Source organism: Oncorhynchus keta, chromosome 24 (genome assembly GCF_023373465.1).
Source record: "Oncorhynchus keta strain PuntledgeMale-10-30-2019 chromosome 24, Oket_V2, whole genome shotgun sequence".
Lineage (NCBI taxonomy): Eukaryota > Metazoa > Chordata > Actinopteri > Salmoniformes > Salmonidae > Oncorhynchus > Oncorhynchus keta.
The window spans coordinates 37729254-37749306 of NC_068444.1; positions in this window are offsets into that span (position 1 = coordinate 37729254).

Here is a 20053-nt window from a genome sequence, read left to right on the forward strand (position 1 = left end):
AGACTGGGATAGGGAGCGATTGAATATGTCCGTAAACACACTAGCCAGCTGGTCTGCGCATGCTCTGAGGACGCGGTTCAGATCTCTAGCCACTTTAATAATAAAGAATTGGATGTAATAAATGTATCACTAGTCACTTTAAACAATGCCACTTTATATAATGTTTACATAACCTACATTACTCATCTCATATGTATATACTGTACTCTGTACCATATACTGCATCTTGCCTATGCTGCACGGCCATCGCTCATCCATATATTTATATGTACATATTCTTATTCATTCCTTTACACTTGTGTGTGTATAAGGTAGTTGTTGTGGAATTGTTAGATATTACTGCAATGTCGGAACTAGAAGCACAAGCATTTCACTACACTCGCATTAACATCTGCTAACCATGCGTATGTGACCAATACAATTTGATTTGATGCATCGCGGAAGTTAGAGTAGCAGTTGTCCAGTGTATTGCCCGCCCGAGTGCTACAGTCAATATGCTAATAGAATTTAGGTATCCTTGTTCTCAAATGAGTGTTGTTAAAATCCCTAGCTACAATAAATGTAGCCTCAGGATATATGGCTTTCAGTTTACACAGAGTCCAGTAAAGTTCCTTGAGCCTTCAAAGTCTGACCAGGAGGCCGTTCCGTCTACCTCTCCTGCGGTGACGTTGTTTTAGGTTGGCCTCTGGGATTAGATCCAATGTCCTGGGTGGTGGTCTGAACAAAGTATCCGCTTCGGGAAAGTCGTATTCCTGGTCATAATGTTGGTAAGTTGACGTCGTTTTTATATCCAATAGTTCTTCCTGGCTGTATGTAATAATGTGACAGGTTAAAGGAAATACTCATAGCCTGTTATACATATAAAATTATTAGTAAGTTCACAGTATGTGAGGATCTTAAAACAGCTAAGGTTAAAAAGATCATAAGTTCAGTATTAGTTGATAGATATTGATAACATTCATAGACACTGCTCAAAAAAATAAAGGGAACACTAAAATATCACATCCTAGATCTGAATGAATGAAATATTATTATTAAATACTTTTTTCTTTACATAGTTGAATGTGCTGACAACAAAATCACACAAACTATCAATGGAAATCAAATTTATCAACCCACGGAGGTCTGGATTTGGAGTCACACTCCAAATTAAAGTGGAAAACCACACTACAGGCTGATCCAACTTTGTTTTAATGTCCTTAAAACAAGTCAAAATTAGGCTCAGTAGTGTGTGTGGCCTCCACGTGCCTGTATGACCTCCCTACAACGCCTGGGCATGCTCCTGATGAGGTGGCGGATGGTCTCCTGAGGGATCTCCTCCCAGACCTGGACTAAAGCATCCGCCAAGTCCTGGAGAGTCTGTGGTGCAACGTGGCGTTGGTGGATGGAGCGAGACATGATGTCCCAGATGTGCTCAATTGGATTCAGGTCTGGGGAACGGACGGGCCAGTCCATAGCATCAATGCCTTCCTCTTGCAGGAACTGCTGACACACTCCAGCCCCATGAGGTCTAGCATTGTCTTGCATTAGGAGGAACCCAGGGCCAAACGCACCAGCAAATGGTCTCACAATGGGTCTGAGGATCTCATCTCGCACCTAATGGCAGTCAGGCTACCTCTGGTGAGCACATGGAGGGCTGTGCGGCCCCCCAAAGAAATGCCACCCCACACCATGACTGACCCACCGCCAAACCGGTCATGCTGGAGGATGCTGCAGGCAGCAGAACATTCTCCACGGCGTCTCCAGACTCTGTCACGTCTGTCACATGCGCTCAGTGTGAACCTGCGTTCATCTGTGAAGAGCATAGGGTGCCAGTGGCAAATTTGCCAATCTTGGTGTTCTCTGGCAAATGCCAAACGTCCTGCATGGTGTTGGGCTGTAAGCACAAACCCCACCTGTGGACGTCGGGCCCTCATACCACCCTCATGGAGTCTGTTTCCTGTTTCTGACCATTTGAGCAGACACATGCACATTTGTGGCCTGCTGAAGGTCATTTTGCAGGGCTCTGGCAGTGCTCCCCCTGCTCCTCTTTGCACAAAGGCGGAGGTAGTGGTCCTGCTGCTGGGTTGTTGCCCTCCTACGGCCTCCTCCACGTCTCCTGATGTGCTGGCCTGTCTCCTGGTAGCGCCTCCATGCTCTGGACACTACGCTGACAGACACAGCAAACCTTCTTGCCACAGCTCGCATTGATGTGCCATCCTGGATGAGCTGCACTACCTGAGCCACTTGTGTGGGTTGTAGACTCTGTCTCATGCTACCACAAGAGTGAAAGCACCACCAGCATTCAAAAGTGACCAAAACATCAGCCAGGAAGCATAGGAACTGAGAAGTGGTCTGTGGTCACCACCTGCAGAACCACTCCTTTATTGGGGGTGTCTTGCTAATTGCCTATAATTTCCACCTGTTGTCTATTCCATTTGCACAACAGCATGTGAAATTTATTGTCAATCAGTGTTGCTTCCTAAGTGGACAGTTTGATTTCACAGAAGTGTGATTGACTTGGAGTTACATTGTGTTGTTTAAGTGTTCCCTTTATTTTTTTGAGCAGTGTAATTGTGTTAAAGTTCAAATCCGTCAAGCATACAAAGGGTACGAATTGTGAGAGGAATGTGTAAACGTTATATTGATTACTTTATTTTGTGGTGCCTAATGGAAGGGTAAAAATTGTAATCTGTGATCTACTAAATGCTCTTAATCTATGAGCCTAAAATCGATTGCTCTAGTCTCCACCCAAGTTCCTGGGGAAATCGCGGTATTTTCTCATTGCACTAAATGTTATTATGAGGAAGCAAGACCGTATCACTCGTGATTATTTCTCCCCTTTTTAAGGTACGTTATTGATGAAAAAAATAGTAATTTAAATGTAGTAACTCGCTTGCATGTCAAGAGTGTTTAAGGTGTGTCTTAGTAACATCTTGAGGAAGTTAGAGTTAAGTTTGCAGAGAGCAATATGAGCCCTGCTCGGTTGTAGCGAAGAATAGCATCATACTGACAGTAGCTGCCATTTTATGTCAATTGTGAATGAACATGTGCGTTGTTAATAAGATATTTTGCGTTGTTATTTGTATAATGGTTTTTCAAAAACGTTATTGCCTGTTGATAAATTGCGTTATTTACTGAGTTAAAGCTTTGTGCTTGACAGTTATATTGAAATTAGTATCTGTTTCAGTGAATTACAGTGTATACTGTTGTGACTTGAATAAGCCTTGTACCCTAAAAACGATATTTCCTATAGATCTGTTGTTCTGTAAAATGCGTTACTTTTGTAAAATGATTGCGCTAAAAGTTATTATTGAGGAAACAAGACCGTATCACTCGTGATTATTTATCCCCTTTTTCAGGGGCGTAACAATAACACTTAAGATTTTCTGGGCTAACAATGTAAGATATAATACATTTGTTTAAAAAACACTGCATAGGTTCCGAAGGACTCGAAGCGAGGGGGCCATCTCTGTCGGCACCATCTTGCTAGTCACCATTGTTCTCATGGTGAAATCCCTGAGCTGTTTCCTTCCTCTCAGGCAACTGAGTTAAGAAGGACGCCGGTATCTTTGTAGTGACTGGGTGTATTGATACATCATCCAAAGGGTAATTACCATGCTCAAAGGGATATTCAATGTCTGCTTTTTCATTTTCTTTACCCATCTACCAATAAGTGCCCTTCTTTGTGAGGCATTGGAAAACCTTCCTGGTCTTTGTGATAGAATCTGTGTTTGAAATTCACTGCTCGACTAAGGGACCTTACAGATAATTGTATGTGTGGGGTACAGAGATGAGGTAGTCATTCACACGTGTTCATGTGACCTGTTAAGCAAATTTTTCCTCCTAAACTTATTTAGTCTTGCCATAACAAAGGAGTTGAATACTTATTTGTAATTCATTTGTAAATATTTTGAGAAACATAATTCCACTTTGAGATTATGGGTATTGTGTGTGTAGGCCAGTGACAACTCTCAATTGAATCCATTTTGAATTCAGGCTGTTAACACAACAACATGTGGGAAAAGTCAAGTGGTGTGAATACCTTCTGAAGTCACTGTACATGTTCAGGCCAAGAGAATCCCTTGTTGTTGTCTGCTATGTACAGGAGCTGACATCAAAAGCCAAACCTGTCCCACACATTTCAGCGTTGCCCGCCCGCCTTCCTTCCTTCCTTCCTCTCCCATTTGCATGATTATAAAAGGACAAAATCAAAACGGTATGAAATGTATCGCTGAATTCCAAAGCAATGTATCAGATGTTTACCTGTATTAGCTGCATGATGATGGTAATAAGATCAACTGCACTACATTCATTGTTGTATATTCAGAGGAAAATTGTGCAGACTGTAAATACCTGTACAAACAAATTGTCCACTCATTTACCCATGTAACTCATTATCATACTGTAGCCAACTGTACTGACATACTGCAGCTAACCTTACATTTACCCTGAATTATGGTAGCCTTTTTTTACAATGACAGTCACATGTCAAAGGTTATAATGTAGAAATAATATATAAATGAGTATCTGATTTTAAGACTGGTGATTATACATTTTTATAACAGAGTGTATTTATTTGGGCTGACGTAAATTCAAGTTTGCTGTTAAATAGCAGAGCCCTCAAAGCTTTTACAATCCAAGCTGCTCACTGCCTATTGCATGAAATGGGGCGTTCACTTTCACAAATGTACAGAGGAGTGTTGCCTGCTGCACATTTATCTGAAATTCGAATCAAGTTATGCCACACTTCAGTTCAGCTAAATAAAAGGATCCTGAGATAAGAGAGAAACAATTCTCCAGAAAATCAAAGCCATGGCCGAGATGAGAAACCATTTTAAAATGGTTAGGCTATTTATTGTGAAAAAAAATATGAATTTTACAATTGTGGGAGACTCTTTATATCATTATATTTAGGTAGCAATAATATTCCCCAAACCAGAACATGATTTCATGGTTGTATTCCACTTAGAAATGCCTTTTTTTATGTCTACAGACTATATAGTAGTTTATGAGGTTCACTGTAATATTCTGCATCACTTTCCAACTCACAAAATGATGTGTTCCCCATATTATCACCCATGGATAGAATTCAAAAGAAAATATGTAGTCTATAAATATTTAATATACGGTAATATATTTAATACCTGTATATATTATATGAAACTCCTTAGCTGTCTGTTTTTCTCTTGGGCACTATCTATTGGTCTTTTATAGGGAAGAGGCTAGCAGATTATTTGATTGGCTTGTCTGAAAAGAAAGCTATGGCTTGGATCTGTATGTTTGTCCCTAGAATTTGTCCAAAAACAATGACAAAAACAAAACTCTGGCTTGTAATTTGTTGGACATATCACCACTGTGAAGCTCTATCTTCAAATGCCGTATTTTACCCCCCATAAAGACGACAGACTGAAGAACTACTTAGTACTTCTGAGAACCATAAAAGAGAGGCCCAAACCTCATCCGAGCGCTGTAGTAAAAAGAGCCCAGAGGATCACAGAGGGGACTAGTCAATCAGTTTTTGTCGGCTCCAAGTTAAACGAGAAAGAGAGACCAGTGATCAAAAGGGCATGGAGTTTGTTTGATCTATGTTTGATTTAGTATATTACTTTCTTAGATATATCAGAAAATCCTGAAAAAGAAATAACACTTCACTGGAGTGCTAGATTAAGAATATAGAGTGTATATATAGAGAGGGCTTGTTTACAATAACTTACATTGTCAGGATCCCTTTTCTTTAGTTAAACCTTAAACCACAGTGCATGCAGAGCATGCGTATGGATCCATCTGCAGAGACGTTACAGTAAGTGCAATCTTCAAAGGAGGTTTCATCTGCTACGACACCACAGCTCGTCCTTTTAATCTTTCATCCACCCGGCTCAGTTTACTAACTAACTAATTCTTATTTACAATGACGGCCTACACCCGGACCAATTGTGCCCCGCCCTATGGGACTCCCAATCACGGCCGGATGCGAGAACTTATTTTTATTTCTGTTATAAATATTTTGGCTCTTAAATGTTTTTATTTTGGCTCAAATTAAGTGTATTTATATGCATTTAGTTTTCATGAAAATTGTATCTTTCTGCTAACGTTAGCTAGCTCATCGCTAGGTGCTAGCTAGCCTACCATTTCACTCTACTATATAGCTTATGTTGTTAGTTAGCTGTTCATGTTTTATGTTGACATCTATAATTTGCTTATACAATTAGCACTGTTTAAATAGAGTAAATGAGAAGTACTGTTGTTGCCCATACAATGCATGGGTGTCTTACAGTAGCTACATACACATCTAGTGAGACAGGGCTGTGTTTACACTGGAGAAACAGAAACTCACAAAGGTATGTTTAATGCCCTTTTTACATACGATAGCAAGGCGATTCACTGGTTTCCTGGCCACCAAAACAACATAAAATTAACCTTTTGCTTATATCCATGGCAGGTTCTTGTTCCACCTATTACGAGATTGTGAAGCGGGCGTTTCTCTCAGGTCTACCTGGGCACAAAGGGGACACAATCTTGGAGAAACATGCAAAGAAGGGTCACCAGAGGAGGAAGCGGATAAGCCTTTTTGTACAAGAGGCTTCTGTGTAACACTAGGTTCATTACTCCTTTAATACTCCTGGTCTTCGGAATACAAAGTGCAAACATGGCCCTATTCAATGTTTCAAGTTATATATTTGAGTCTAGAAGAGTAGAATGAAAAGACGTTGAATTCCACCCACCTGGCTGCTATAGCCCCCATAGTTCCATTATTACTCACCAAATTGCTGTACTTTGTTGGAACACTAATTGCCTCTGTATCAGAACTGCATTGACTGTTTTACTGAAAATAAAATGTTATATTTTAATAATTTAGCAGATTTACAGTTAGTAAATGGACTTGTAAGTGGACTTGTGTGGTCATTTATGGGGATTCACCGAACTGTTTCCAGACATACACCACAGTTCAAAAGTTTGGGGTCACTTAGAAATGTCCATGTTTTCCATGAAAACATACATGAAATGAGTTGCAAAATTACTAGGAAATGTAGTCAAGACCTTGACAAGGTTATAAATAATGATTTTTAATTCAAATAATAATTGTGTCCTTCAAACTTAGCTTTCGTCAAAGAATCCTCCATTTGTAGTAATTACAGCCTTGCAGACCTTTGGCATTTTAGTTGTCCATTTGTTGAGGTAATCTGAAGACATTTCACCCCATGCTTCCTGAAGCACCTCTCACAAGTTGAATTGGCTTGATGGGCACTTCTTACATACCATACTGTCGAGCTTCTCCCACAACAGCTCAATAGGGTTGAGATCCAGTCACTGTGCTCAATTATAGACAGAATACCAGCTGACTGCTTCTTCCCTAAATAGTTATTGCATAGTTTGTAGCTGTGCTTTGGGTCATTGTCCTGATGTAGGAGGGAATTGTCTCCAATTAAGCATCGTCCACACGGTATGGCATGGCCTTGCAAAATGGATTGATAGCCTTCCTTCTTCAAGACCTCTTTACCCTGTACAAATCTCCCACTTTACTGCCACCAAAGCACCCCCAGAACATCACATTGCATCGTTTCTGCATCTCACAAATGTTCTTCTTTGTGATCCTCAAACTTAGATTTGTCTGCCCATAACACTTTTTTACAATATTCCTCTGTCCAGTGTCTGTGTTTGCCCATTTTAATCTTTTATTTTTATTGGCCAGTCTGAGATATGTCTTTTTCCTTGCAACTCTGCATAGAAGGTCAGCATCCCGGAGTCGCCTCTTCACTGTTGAAGTTGAGACTGGTGTTTTGCTGGTACTGTTTAATGAAACTGCCAATTGAGGACTTGTGAGGCATCTGCTTCTCAAACTAGACCCTCTAATGTACTTGTCCTCTTGCTCAGTTGTGCACCGGGGAATCCCACTCTTTCTATTCTGGTTAGAGCCTGTTTGAGCTGTTCTGTGAAGGGAGTAGTACACAGCGTTGTACGAGATCTTCAGTTTCTTGGCAATTTCTTACATGGAATAGACTCCATTTCTCAGAACAAGAATAGACTGATGAGTTCTTTGTTTGTGAACCCACAAATGTTGCTGGCCCAGATACTCAACTAGTCTAAAGAAGAACAGTTTTATTGCTTTAATAAGAACAACACCTTTCAGCTGTGCTAACATAATTGCAAAAGGGTTTTCTAATGATCAATTAGCCTTTTAAAATGATAAACTTGGATTAGCTAACACAACGTGCCATTGGAACACAGGGGTGATGGTTGCTGATAATGTACCTCCGTACGCCTATGTAGATATTCCATTGAAAAAATCTGCCGTTTCCAGCTACAATAGTTATTTACAACATTAACAATGTCTACACTGTATTTTGGATCAATTTGATGTTATTTTAATGCACCAAAAATGTCTGACCCCAAACTTTTGAACGTTAGTGTATACATGCCGTGCATGTTCATGGAGGTATACGGGACGTGGGCAGGGCCGAACACAGCTGGACACTTGACCACACATTTCCAGAAACTATATGTTTTTGGAATTGTGCACTGGAGTGTTCGACCCGTAATTTGCCTTTTCATGCAGTGTGACGGACTAGTTCTGACCAACATATTTGTGCTCAGTGAACAACAATTGCTGTGCACTCCGTGAACACTGGTTATCCCACTTCACATGTCGCTCTCCACTCTCATCTGAGATGCAGTATGTGAAGTCTGACACCACATTTGCACAGAGAGCGCCAAGTCTCATGTTCTGGACCATCCAGACAAAAGGATACATTTGTGAACCTTCCAGCTCTGCTTACAATACGGCATATGAAATAGGAGACGCTAGCGATTGCAGAAAAGCTCACAGTGATGCTCTCGGAGGGATTTAGAGTTTTCAACAATATAAAATCATTTCGTGGATTTGAAACCAGAACACTTCCTGTTGTTCAGAGGAACGAAATCACGTTGTGCTTAAAGCGGAAGTTGTACGCCATCAGCAGTCATTTGAATCGTTTATAAAGTTGATTGTTACTATATTTAGAAAACATTTAAATAATTTCAAGCCCTATTCCCCCCACCTTTATTGAATACCATATTTGTACTGTGTTCTTGAACTTGTGTCCTCGAAAGTGACAAAACTTCAGAAATTTAAAGTACAGCTATTTTTTTTTCCCAGAAAGCTGAGATTATAATATTTCTGGCAGTATAAGAATTACTAGGTATTATTTATGGTCGTCTCATCCTAAATAACTACTTTTGAGTATGTCTGTTGGCAGAAATCGACATTTTCACATTTACATTTAACAGTAGTTAAGGTGTGCAATTACACTTTCTGTAACACAACCTTACACATCACTTCCCCTGGCTTTCCTACTTATTCATCATCTCATTACCAAAACCAAGCAGCACATAACAGGAAGATTACTCCCCCAGTCATTAGCCAGTTAACACTGGTGACAGGACAAGAGACTCGTAAAAACACAAGCCTCCACAGGCTCTTCATTCTCCCGCCACCGTTAATCGTTTGGAGAATCTTGTTTCTTATGGTCTGAGAGTCTTTAGGTGCCTTTTGGCAAACTCCAAGTGTGCTGCCATGTGCCCTTTACTGAGGAGTGGCTTCTGTCAGGCCACTCTACCATAAAAGCTGATTGGTGGAGTGCTGTGTAGATTGTTGTCCATCTGGAAGGTTCTCCCATCTCCACAGCCGAGCTCTTGGTCACCTCCCTGACTAAGGCCCATCTCCCACGATTGCTCAGTTTGTCCAGGCGGCAAAGCTCCAGGAAGAGTATTGGTGGTTCCAAACTTCTTCCATTGAAGAATGGCGGAGGCCACTGTGTTCTTGGGGACCTTCAAAGCTGCAGACATTTTTTGGTACATTTCCCCAGATCTGTGCCTCGACACAATTCCTTTGACCTCTTGGCTTGGTTTTTGCTCTGACATGTACTGCCAACTGTGAGACAGTGTGTGCCTTTCCAAATCATGTCCAATCAGTCTAATTCACCACAGGTGGACTCCACGTTGTGGAAACATCTCAAGGGACGATCAATGGAAACAGGATTCACCTGAGCTCAATTTTTTTTATTTTTTTTTATTTTAAAACATTTGCAAAAATATCTATCTACTGTTTTTGTTTTGTCATTATGGGGCATTGTGTGTAGTTTGCTGAGGAAAACATTTTATTTAATCAATTTTAGAACAAGGCTGTAACGTAACAAAATGTGGAAAAAATAAAGGGTCTGAATACTTTCCAAAGGCACTGTATAACCTCCCTTTGCAACCCCACCCTTGTGTCTTTTGGAAGGAGCGCCGCTTAACATTTCCTAATTGCTCCCTCTCACCCTGATCGTCCCATCATGCACAGTATGTTACATCTCAAACACCATTCTATGCTTAATTATGTGTTCATGTGTCGTCTACTGCTTTTCAATTGCCAATCCTATGACTGCAAACAGTAATTATATATGGATTGCTTTCTTGAGTGTAAAGAGGTTTGACAATGCATCATTTATTTCCTTTGATAGGCCTTATTGCATTAATTACCCCATGAAACTTTAACAAAAATGTGTTACAGTTGAACTGACAATCTCTCTATTCAACATTCGCAAATGAAAGGACATATGGCTGATTTGTAGAAGACACTGCAATTGGATGTCGGTGTGTCCTGCAATCCAACCCTTAAGCAATGTGTCAAGAAATGTACATTTATCTGAAGTAGCTCAGCCCACAATTGAATGTTTTTCCACAGGCCTCTGTTGAAGATAATGAGAGAGGAACCTTATCATCATTATTTCTAGCAGCATAAACAGTGAATCACTGAGGTGTCCACCATTTCCTTCAATAAGCCTGTGAGTCACCGGGGAGATGTAGCGACATGCAAATGTGCAGATTTCCGCCCTTCTGTGACATTGTCTGGAACCACTAAAGTGTCCCCAGTCTGAGTTTTCAATGGAGACCCTGCAATCTGCATGATTGTCAGGGAGGAGGACAGATGTCTGTTCCAGTTCTAGAATGTTGCTCTTCCAAAGCCTGACAATCCTGGACATGATGACCAGGGAGGGTTCTATCTAGAATGTCAGCCTTTGCCCTACTGATGTGCTCTCCTGTCCTGTCTGTAATGATGTGTCTGTTCGGGTTAGAGCTAGATGTTTCAGCTGACAGCTGTGCAGCTTGGGACTGGGTCTCTATCACATTGGTGCCATAGCTACAGCTCCCATAACAATGCATTAAATCTTACACATTCAAATGTAGCCTAACTTGTAAGAGAACAATAACAGAGATTGTCAATATAAAAACAGATGTATTGTTATTTGAATTTAAATTACATTGAATGTGAGAAATGTTGAACTGTACATTTACGGTAGGCACACAGAAAGCACAGCTAAAATGTACAGGAAGTGCATGGTGGCCATTCAAATTCAAACTTTTGTAAACAATGTTGATGAACAAACAGTCATTTTTTAAAGTCAAACTGCAATTCAAAATTCAAAAGGCACATCTGAGGTATCTTTTTTTGCAGGTGCATGGTAATAGTTTGACTAAAATTAGAAAGAAGGAACCAGCTCTTGATAATAAAGTCAAACTGCAAAATATTGTGAAATAGACATAGGCAATTCTTAGTTTTTAGCTACACCCTACAAATGTCACGAAATAATACAATTAGCTCAATTTAGCGAAATCACATATCGCTAACTGGCAAATGATGGAACATAGGTAGCTCATTTAGATGGGCTTTGGCGCCAGAGATTGGTCAACTAAGGAACCAGAAGTAGAGACCTGTTTGAAGGTGATTTAAGTCGGGATTCAATTAGCTAGTGCTTTTGTTGACAATGCTCCTGCGTTCATTGAGACTACATTCACGGTAAACACTTCCTACATTGGCTAAATCGGAAATTACCATTAAAATGGCACATAGCTGACAAAGTGCGATCGGACTGAATCCCGGCCATACTCAAGAATAAATCATTTAACACATTTCACCTGACTTGGTTACACACGGTTTTAGCTAGATGATTAGATGACTAAACTAACCTAAGCTGGCTAGCAAGTGTTCTCACCAGTTGGCTAGTTAGCCACCACTAATGTATAATGATAGCTAGCTAAAATGTTCTCATATCTCAGGAGGGTTCAGAAATTAGAGACAATGCTAATCCGTTATTCATTTGCGTTAGTAAAAATACTATTTGCCAGTAATCAGTATTCTAAGCATGAGTGCATCACAGACATCCCATCAGTGCCTTCTTTCCTCATGCAGAGGAGTGTGAGGTGAGCGGGGGGGGGGGGGGACGGACGACACACAGACACCTCTCCACTATTGGGAATGTCATGTCCTTGCTCTGTGCTTGAAAGAAAAATAATTGTATGTAGTGTGACAGAAGACCTTTGTGGCTTGATCATCCTGGTGTGTGGGGTTGGGAGGCATGAGGGAAAATAAACAACAGGTGATTATACGACTGTCAGGCAGAATAACTGTCTCTGTGTCCTCTATAGTAATGAGGTAGGTACAGCTGACGGACACAGACAGACAGGTCTTAATACAGTGACAGTGCCACTCAGTACTCAGCGATCCATAGGAGGCTTCAAAGATACAGGAGAGCATTATGCTCGACTTTGAGCCTCTTAATTCTGACGTGGTCCTGTCAGGAAATCACACGTTCAGTATGTACACATATTCAAATGGCAACTTGGCCAGCATGTGACTTTCTTGTGATTTTGTCATAAGGATGGGTTGTACAGTACAACAGGGATGGGATGTACAACCAGTATTAGAACTGCCCTTTCAGTAGCAATACATTAGCAAACAGTATCACATTACTGCAATATCAATTCATTGTGCATTAGCACAAGGTTGATTTAGAGCCAATACACTCAGAAGACCAGGGTTAGTGATAGTGTCAGTGGGGTGATGTTCCTAGTCCCCACTGTGGTCACTGATTGGATAGGAGCTCTGTGGAGCCAACTGTGGGTTAGTGAGATTCAAGTTTAACTCTCTAACTCGATCTCCGAGCCCCATGGCACACAAACCGCTATTTTCCCCCAGTGCTGTGTGCTGTTGCCAGGCAACCCCTGTGTCTGACTCTGAGGGCTGGTCTGCCAAGGGAAACAAAGTGGAAATGTAAGACTTTAGAGATATCTAAATTAGGCGTTTGCGATGTGGAGACTTATCCACCCCCACATGACCTTCTGCTGGAGCTGTCAAACGTGTGTAACAATGCTGGAGAAAATACTGGTTCTGTAAAGATTTGTAAATACAATTCAACACTTGAGTAGTGCAAGAATATGTGCAGAATGAATGGGCATTATGGGATAAATCCTAAATTGAGGGGATATTGGGCAAAAGTCCATCCTCTCATCTCTTCCGTGAACCGATAGGTGGTCTAAAATGGGGCCAAACTCACTTTATTTTTTCAACCATTGGTCTAAAATGGCTAGCTGCTGGCTTTTCTCATAGGCCAACCTGACCAAATTAGCCATGATGCCAAGAATGAGCAGTTAAGCAGATAATTATATTTGGTAACAAATTCCATCTCAGCTTATTAAAATAGTCCAGTTGGATAGTTGGATGTGATCCAACACTTTTTCATTAAAGCATCCTTACTCTGATGATTAAATTAAATGCATTACATGCAAAAATGTGTCTGGAAAATTAGCTCAGAGTATAAGATGCCTAGTTCATGACACTTCACCACTTGCAACGTAACTTTGAATCCCGGTGGGGTCATCGTTTCATTGTGGCATTGTGTTGAGAAGGAAAGAGCAGTCATCACCTTAAAAATGAAGAAAGCATTTCCTAAGGAGATAGGCCTACAACTTTTTAATTTGACCTTTATTTAACCAGGCAAGTCAGTTAAGAACAAATTCTTATTTTCAATGACAGCCTAGGAACAGTGGGTTAACTGCCTGTTCAGGGGCAGAACGACAGATGTGGGTTTGAACTTGCAACCTTCCGGTTCCTAGTCCAACTCTCTGACCACTAGGCTACCCTTAACACTTCTTCACAAATAAACTGCTAGGTCCTAATAATATCTTGGCAGAGGTTGCATGAATGTGTGCTTGCCGAGATATAGTTTACGCCTGCAGAGTTTTATGTAATCATTGTCTAGCCTACCTTGTCACATGTGTAACAAAGTTTAAATTGACATGTCAGGCTAGGTTCACCAACTGTCCAATAGAGGGTGCAGCTACTCCAGGAATCCACTGAGGTGAAGCCTAGCCTCCTCCTGGCTTCACAAGTCATTACGCCGATGCAGTAAAATACACTAAATCTGACCGTTTCCTGACGATTTTGTAACACACGCTATTTTTATTTTTTATTTCACCTTTATTTAACCAGGTAGGCGAGATGAGAACAAGTTCTCATTTACAACTGCGACCTGGCCGAGATAAAGCAAAGCAGTTTGACACATACAACAACACAGAGTTACACATGGAGTAAAACAAACATACAGTCAATAATACAGTAGAAAAATAAGTCTATATACGATGTGAGCAAATGAGGTGAGGGAGGGAAAAGACAAAAAAATAAAGGCCATGGTGGCAAAGTAAATACAATATAACAAGTAAAACACTGGAATGGTAGATTTGCAGTGGACGAATGTGCAGAGTAGAAATAAAAATAATGGGGTGCAAATTATAGATGGGCTATGTACAGGTGCAGTAATCTGTGAGCTGCTCGGACAGATGGTGCTTAAAGCTAGTGAGGGAGATAAGTGTTTCCAGTTTTAGAGATTTTTGTAGTTCGTTCCAGTCATTGGCAGCAGAGAACTGGAAGGAGAGGTGGCCAAAGTCAGAATTGGTTTTGGGGGTGACCAGAGAGATATACCTGCTGGAGCGTGTGCTACAGGTGGGTGCTGCTATTGTGACCAGCGAGCTGAGATAAGGGGGGACTTTACCTAGCAGGGTCTTGTTGATGACCTGGAGCCAGTGGGTTTGGCGACGAGTATGAAGCGAGGGCCAGCCAACGAGAGCATACAGGTCGCAGTGGTGGGAAGTATATGGGGCTTTGGAGACAAAACGGATTGCACTGTGATAGACTGCATCCAATTTATTGAGTGTTGGAGGCTATTTTGTAAATGACGTCGCCGAAGTCAAGGATCGGTAGGATGGTCAGTTTTACGAGGGTATGTTTGGCAGCATGAGTGAAGGATGCTTTGTTGCGAAATAGGAAGCCAATTCTATTCTTCGCAATTGGGAATCATTGGAAAAAGTAAGTAATCCATACCCAACCCTCCATTAAGTCATTAAGTCATGGTCTGTGTTTTGGATGAGACTGACTTTATCCTAGATATACTTTGTAGTCAATTTTGATACTAGAATAAATGTTTGACTCATATCGATGCCTCCACAGGCTGTTTAAAATCAGAGAAGTTGGTTCTAAAGGTCTGATTGTCATGGTTCACCAGAGGGCTGCACAGACTGTCCTATAGACATTAATGACACTCCGGTGTGTCCTATTTACCTGTTATGATTTCCCTGTTAAAAGAGGTGTGTTTTCTGTTGTCCTTTGCAGAAGCTTGAATTGTTTATGGTGTGTGCGCGCACGCGTTTGTTTTCTAAGTGAGTTTTTTGTTATTCAGCTGACAGCTGTGCAGCTGTTATTATTTCTAGTGTACTGTGATCCTGCGGCTACTGGTTCTCAGTAAAGTATTTATGTTTATCCTTAACCACTGATTCCTCTTTTGGTCTCTTCTCTACACCTGGGTCCAACCTCACCACATCACACTGATAGGTTGATTTGTTACCAGATGTGATTATCTGTTCAGCTGGTTATCCTCAGGCCAACCTGGCCAAATTAGTGAGAAATAAACCATGGTTTAAACAACAGTTCACAAGTATGACCCCCCCCCCCCCTCCCCATATGTCAGAGAGTGTCATTTTTTTTATAGGCGAATGAAAGATGATCAGGTGTATCCTACCGTGGAAGAGTTTTGAAGTCTGCCACACCCCCTTTGAAACAGCTGTTGTATTTTGGGATAAGAAAAGCATGCACACCTTTATAAAACAATATGCTACTTAACCATACCATTTCTAACACAGCTAGCTACATTTATTTTGACCAATTTACAGATGTATTTTGGGATTCCACATCTGCAAAAGCCATTTTCTTGATGTGCGCTAGAGTCATTTCATACAAGCACATTTGTTTCCACATTTCTTCTAAACAAAATGCACGGTGGATGGAGAAGAAGACGTGAGGAATCAAGGAAATCCAATTGAGTTTCTCCTGACATTCGCCTGCATAACTCCACGTAAAGCTTGTGATTTAACACAAATTTTCCATTGACATCAATACAAAGGTTTTTGCATCGCAAATTTGGTTGACTTAACAAGCTAATCACAGAAGACTTTCAGTCATCTCTGTGTGAAGCTAGCCACAACTCTACCTCATTTTAGCTTTGTCGCTAATCCCCAGATTTTCCTGTCTAACTCTGCTTAGCTTCTCCTTAGCCTCCCTGAGCAACCTGGTTTGTTAAAGAGGAAGGGAAACACTAGGCTTTAGTAAGCCAGCTAACTGTAACTAAATCACCATATTGCTATTGTCGTGTCATTGGTAGGAGAGAGTTTTGGTGTTCCCCAAAGTTGGCTGAATTTACAGAGAGCAGCAGTAGCTCTGAAAATGTATTAGTAGTTAGGAAATAGTTAAGGAGCCAATAAACCTGAAACCTTTCATGTTTGAGCTGATCATTTCCCCATTTTGAAGAGTTTGTGCTTGTGGCTAGAATAGAAACATAGATCTGCCTGTAACAGCTCAGATAATGACCAGGGAGGATGAATGTGTGTTTTGTGAGAGGCTTTCAAAATAAAAGCCCCTTGTTTTTTTGAGAAATCGTCAAAAAAATAACAGGAATTTTGCATTAAAATGAAAATGTCTCAAAATCGATATCTATCTTACCTCTATATTGTTTTATGTCCTGCGGATTCGAGAACAAAAATGAGTCCATGGGAAAGTGAGCCTTTCAGGTTATTTATTCTGGCACAGCATCCAGCAAATCTGACACGATGGGGTGCAATTTCTCTTATTTTTGACACACTCTTTGATAGAAACTTCTGGCTCGCACTGCGACGATTATGATCCTGAGCTGCTTCTCGCAGACTCCTACTGTGAGTCCTGGTCCTTACTCTCGCTCTCAGTCAGCTCCTCAATGATCTGTGGTGGAAAGGGGACGGACTTGGTCGTTTACAGATGGACGTGAGCTCAGTCTAGCTAGGGCCTTCAGCTCTGTAGTGATGGTCCTGGTGGTCCTCTTCTCAACTGCAGCACACGGACACTGAAACACAGGGGTCAGTTTGGCAGGCAATATTAACAATTTATTCCTCTTGGTAGGAAAAAATAAAGGCAGTAGTACTAAACTCACGATGAGGCTTCTATATATTAGGCTATAGCTATCGCTGTTTATTATCTATGCATAGTCACTTCACACCTACTGTACCTACATGTACAAATTACCTCGACTAACCTGTACCCCCGCACATTGACTCGGTACCGGTACCCCCTGTATATAGCCTCGTTATTGTTATTTTATTGTTACTTTTCATTATTTTTTGTTTATTTGGTAAATATTTTCTTCATTCGTTTTGAACTACACTGTTGGTTAAGGGCTTGTAAGTAAGCATTTCACAGTAAGGGCTACACTTTTTGCAACCGGTGCATGTGACAAATAACATTTGACTTGAATAGCCTAGACAATATTGCAACAAGTGCAATATTGCCGACAATATCGGCTTACCTTCACTTACTCGCACTGCCTCCTCCGTTCATACCTTGACTCTGAATTCATCAATGTTGTTTATAATGGTTGGTCAGTAACCCCTACTCACTAACCCTAGATATTGAAGATGGGAGGGGCAAGCAGAGGGGTTCAAACACTTGTTTGACTTCTTTCCATTTGGGAACTCCTGCATGCGACCCTTCATCAATCAAATTGATTTATGAAGCCCTTCTTACATCAGCTGATGTCACAAAGTGCTGTACAGAAACCCAGCCTAAACCCCAAACATCAAGCAATGCAGGTGTAGAAGCATGGTGGCTAGGAAAAACTCCCTAGAAAGGCCAGAACCTAGGAAGAAACCTAGAGAGGAACCAGGCTATGAGGGGTGGCCAGTCCTCTTCTGGCTGTGCCGGGTGAAGATTATAACAGAACATGGCCAAGATGTTCAAATGTTCATAGATGACCAGCAGGCTCAAATAATAATAATCACAGTGGTTGTCAAGGGTGCAATAGGTCAGCACCTCAGCAGTAAAGGTCAGTTGGCTTTTCAATCAGAGTATCTCTACCGCTCCTGCTGACACTAGAGAGTTGAAAACAGAAGGCCTGGACAGGTAGCACGTCCGGTGAACAGGTCAGCGTTCCATAGCCACAGGCAGAACAGTTGAAACTGGAGCAGCAGCACGGCCAGGTGGACTGGGAACAGCAAGGAGTCATCAGGCCAGGTAGTCCTGAGGCATGATCCTAGGGCTCAGGTCCTCTGAGAGAGAGAGAGAAAGACAGAAAGAAAGAAAGAAAGAAAGAAAGAAAGAAAGAAAGAAAGAAAGAAAGAAAGAAAGAAAGAAAGAAAGAAAGAAAGAAAGAGAGAAATAGAGAGAGCATACTTAAATTCACACAGGACACCGGATAAGACAGGAGAAATACTCCAGATATAACAGACTGATCCTAGTCCCACGACACAAACTATTGCAGCATAAATACTGGAGGCTGAGACAGGAGGAGTCGGGAGACACTGTGGTCCCCTCTGAACGATACCACCGGACAGGGCCAAACAGGCAGGATATAACCCCAACCACTTTTCGAAAGTACAGCCCCCACGCCACTAGAGGGACATCTTCAACCACCTAAAACGGAATCTTGAGGAACAAACAGAGTCTTGAGGAACAAACGGAATCTTGAGGAACACCGAAATGTACAGTTGACTGGTCAGAGGACAAACCATCCACAGAGACAAACTGATATCTTTCCCGACAGATAAGATCTAAACCAGGCCAGAACTTGTCCGTGTAGACCAATTTGGGTTTCCAATCTCTCCAAAAGAATGTGGTGATCGATGGTATCAAAAGCAGCACTAAATTCTAGGAGCATGGGAGATTCGATATAGGCCGATAGTTTTTTATATTTTCTGGGTTGTTTTTTTTTCAAGAGAGGCTTTATTACTGCCACTTGCATCAATGTGTCAAGAGATATAGGTTAAATTGACCTCCTCAGTTAGGTGCTTAACTTATTTTTGTACTCTGACCTCCTTGAGTAGGCGCAGGGAGTCTGGAAGGGTATCTAGGAATCTTTGGGTTGTCCGAGAATTTATAGCACAACTTTTGATGATCCTTGGTTGGGGTCTGAGCAGATTATTTGTTTTGCGATTGCAAGGGTAATAAAATGGTGGTCCGATAATCCTGGACTATGAGGAAAAACATTAAGATCCACAACATTTATTCCAAGAGACAAAACTAGGTCCATAGTATGACTGTGGCAGTGAGTAGGTCCGGAGACATGTTGGACAAAACCCACTGAGTCAATGATGGCTCCGAAAGCCCTTTTGGAGTGGGTCTGTAGACTTTTCCATGTGAATATTAATGTCACCAAAAATTAGAATATTTTCTGCTGTGACTACAAGGTCCGATAGGAATTCAGGGAACTCAGTGAGGAATGCTGTATATGGCCCAGGAGGCCTGTAAACAGTAGCTATAAAAAGTGATTGAGTAGGCTGCATAGATTTCATGACTAGAAGCTTAAAATATGAAAACCTTTTTTGTAAATTGAAATTTGCTATCATAAATGTTAGCAACACCTCCACATTTGCGGGATGTGCGGGGGATATGGTCACTAGTGTAACCAGGAGGTGAGGCCTCATTTAACACAGTAAATTAATTTTGCTAAGGCGAACACCGCCATGTTTAGTTTTTCCCAACCTAGGTCGAGGCACATACACGGTCTCAATGGGGATAGCTGAGCTGACTACACTGACTGCGCTAGTGGCAGACTCCACTAAGCTGGCAGGCTGGCAGGCTGGCCTGCACCCTGCTGCCTGGCAGGCTGGCCTGCACCCTGCTGCCTGGCCTGCACCCTGCTGCCTGGCCTGCACCCTGCTGCCTGGCCTCATTGTGGAGCTAGGGGAGTTAGAGCCCTGT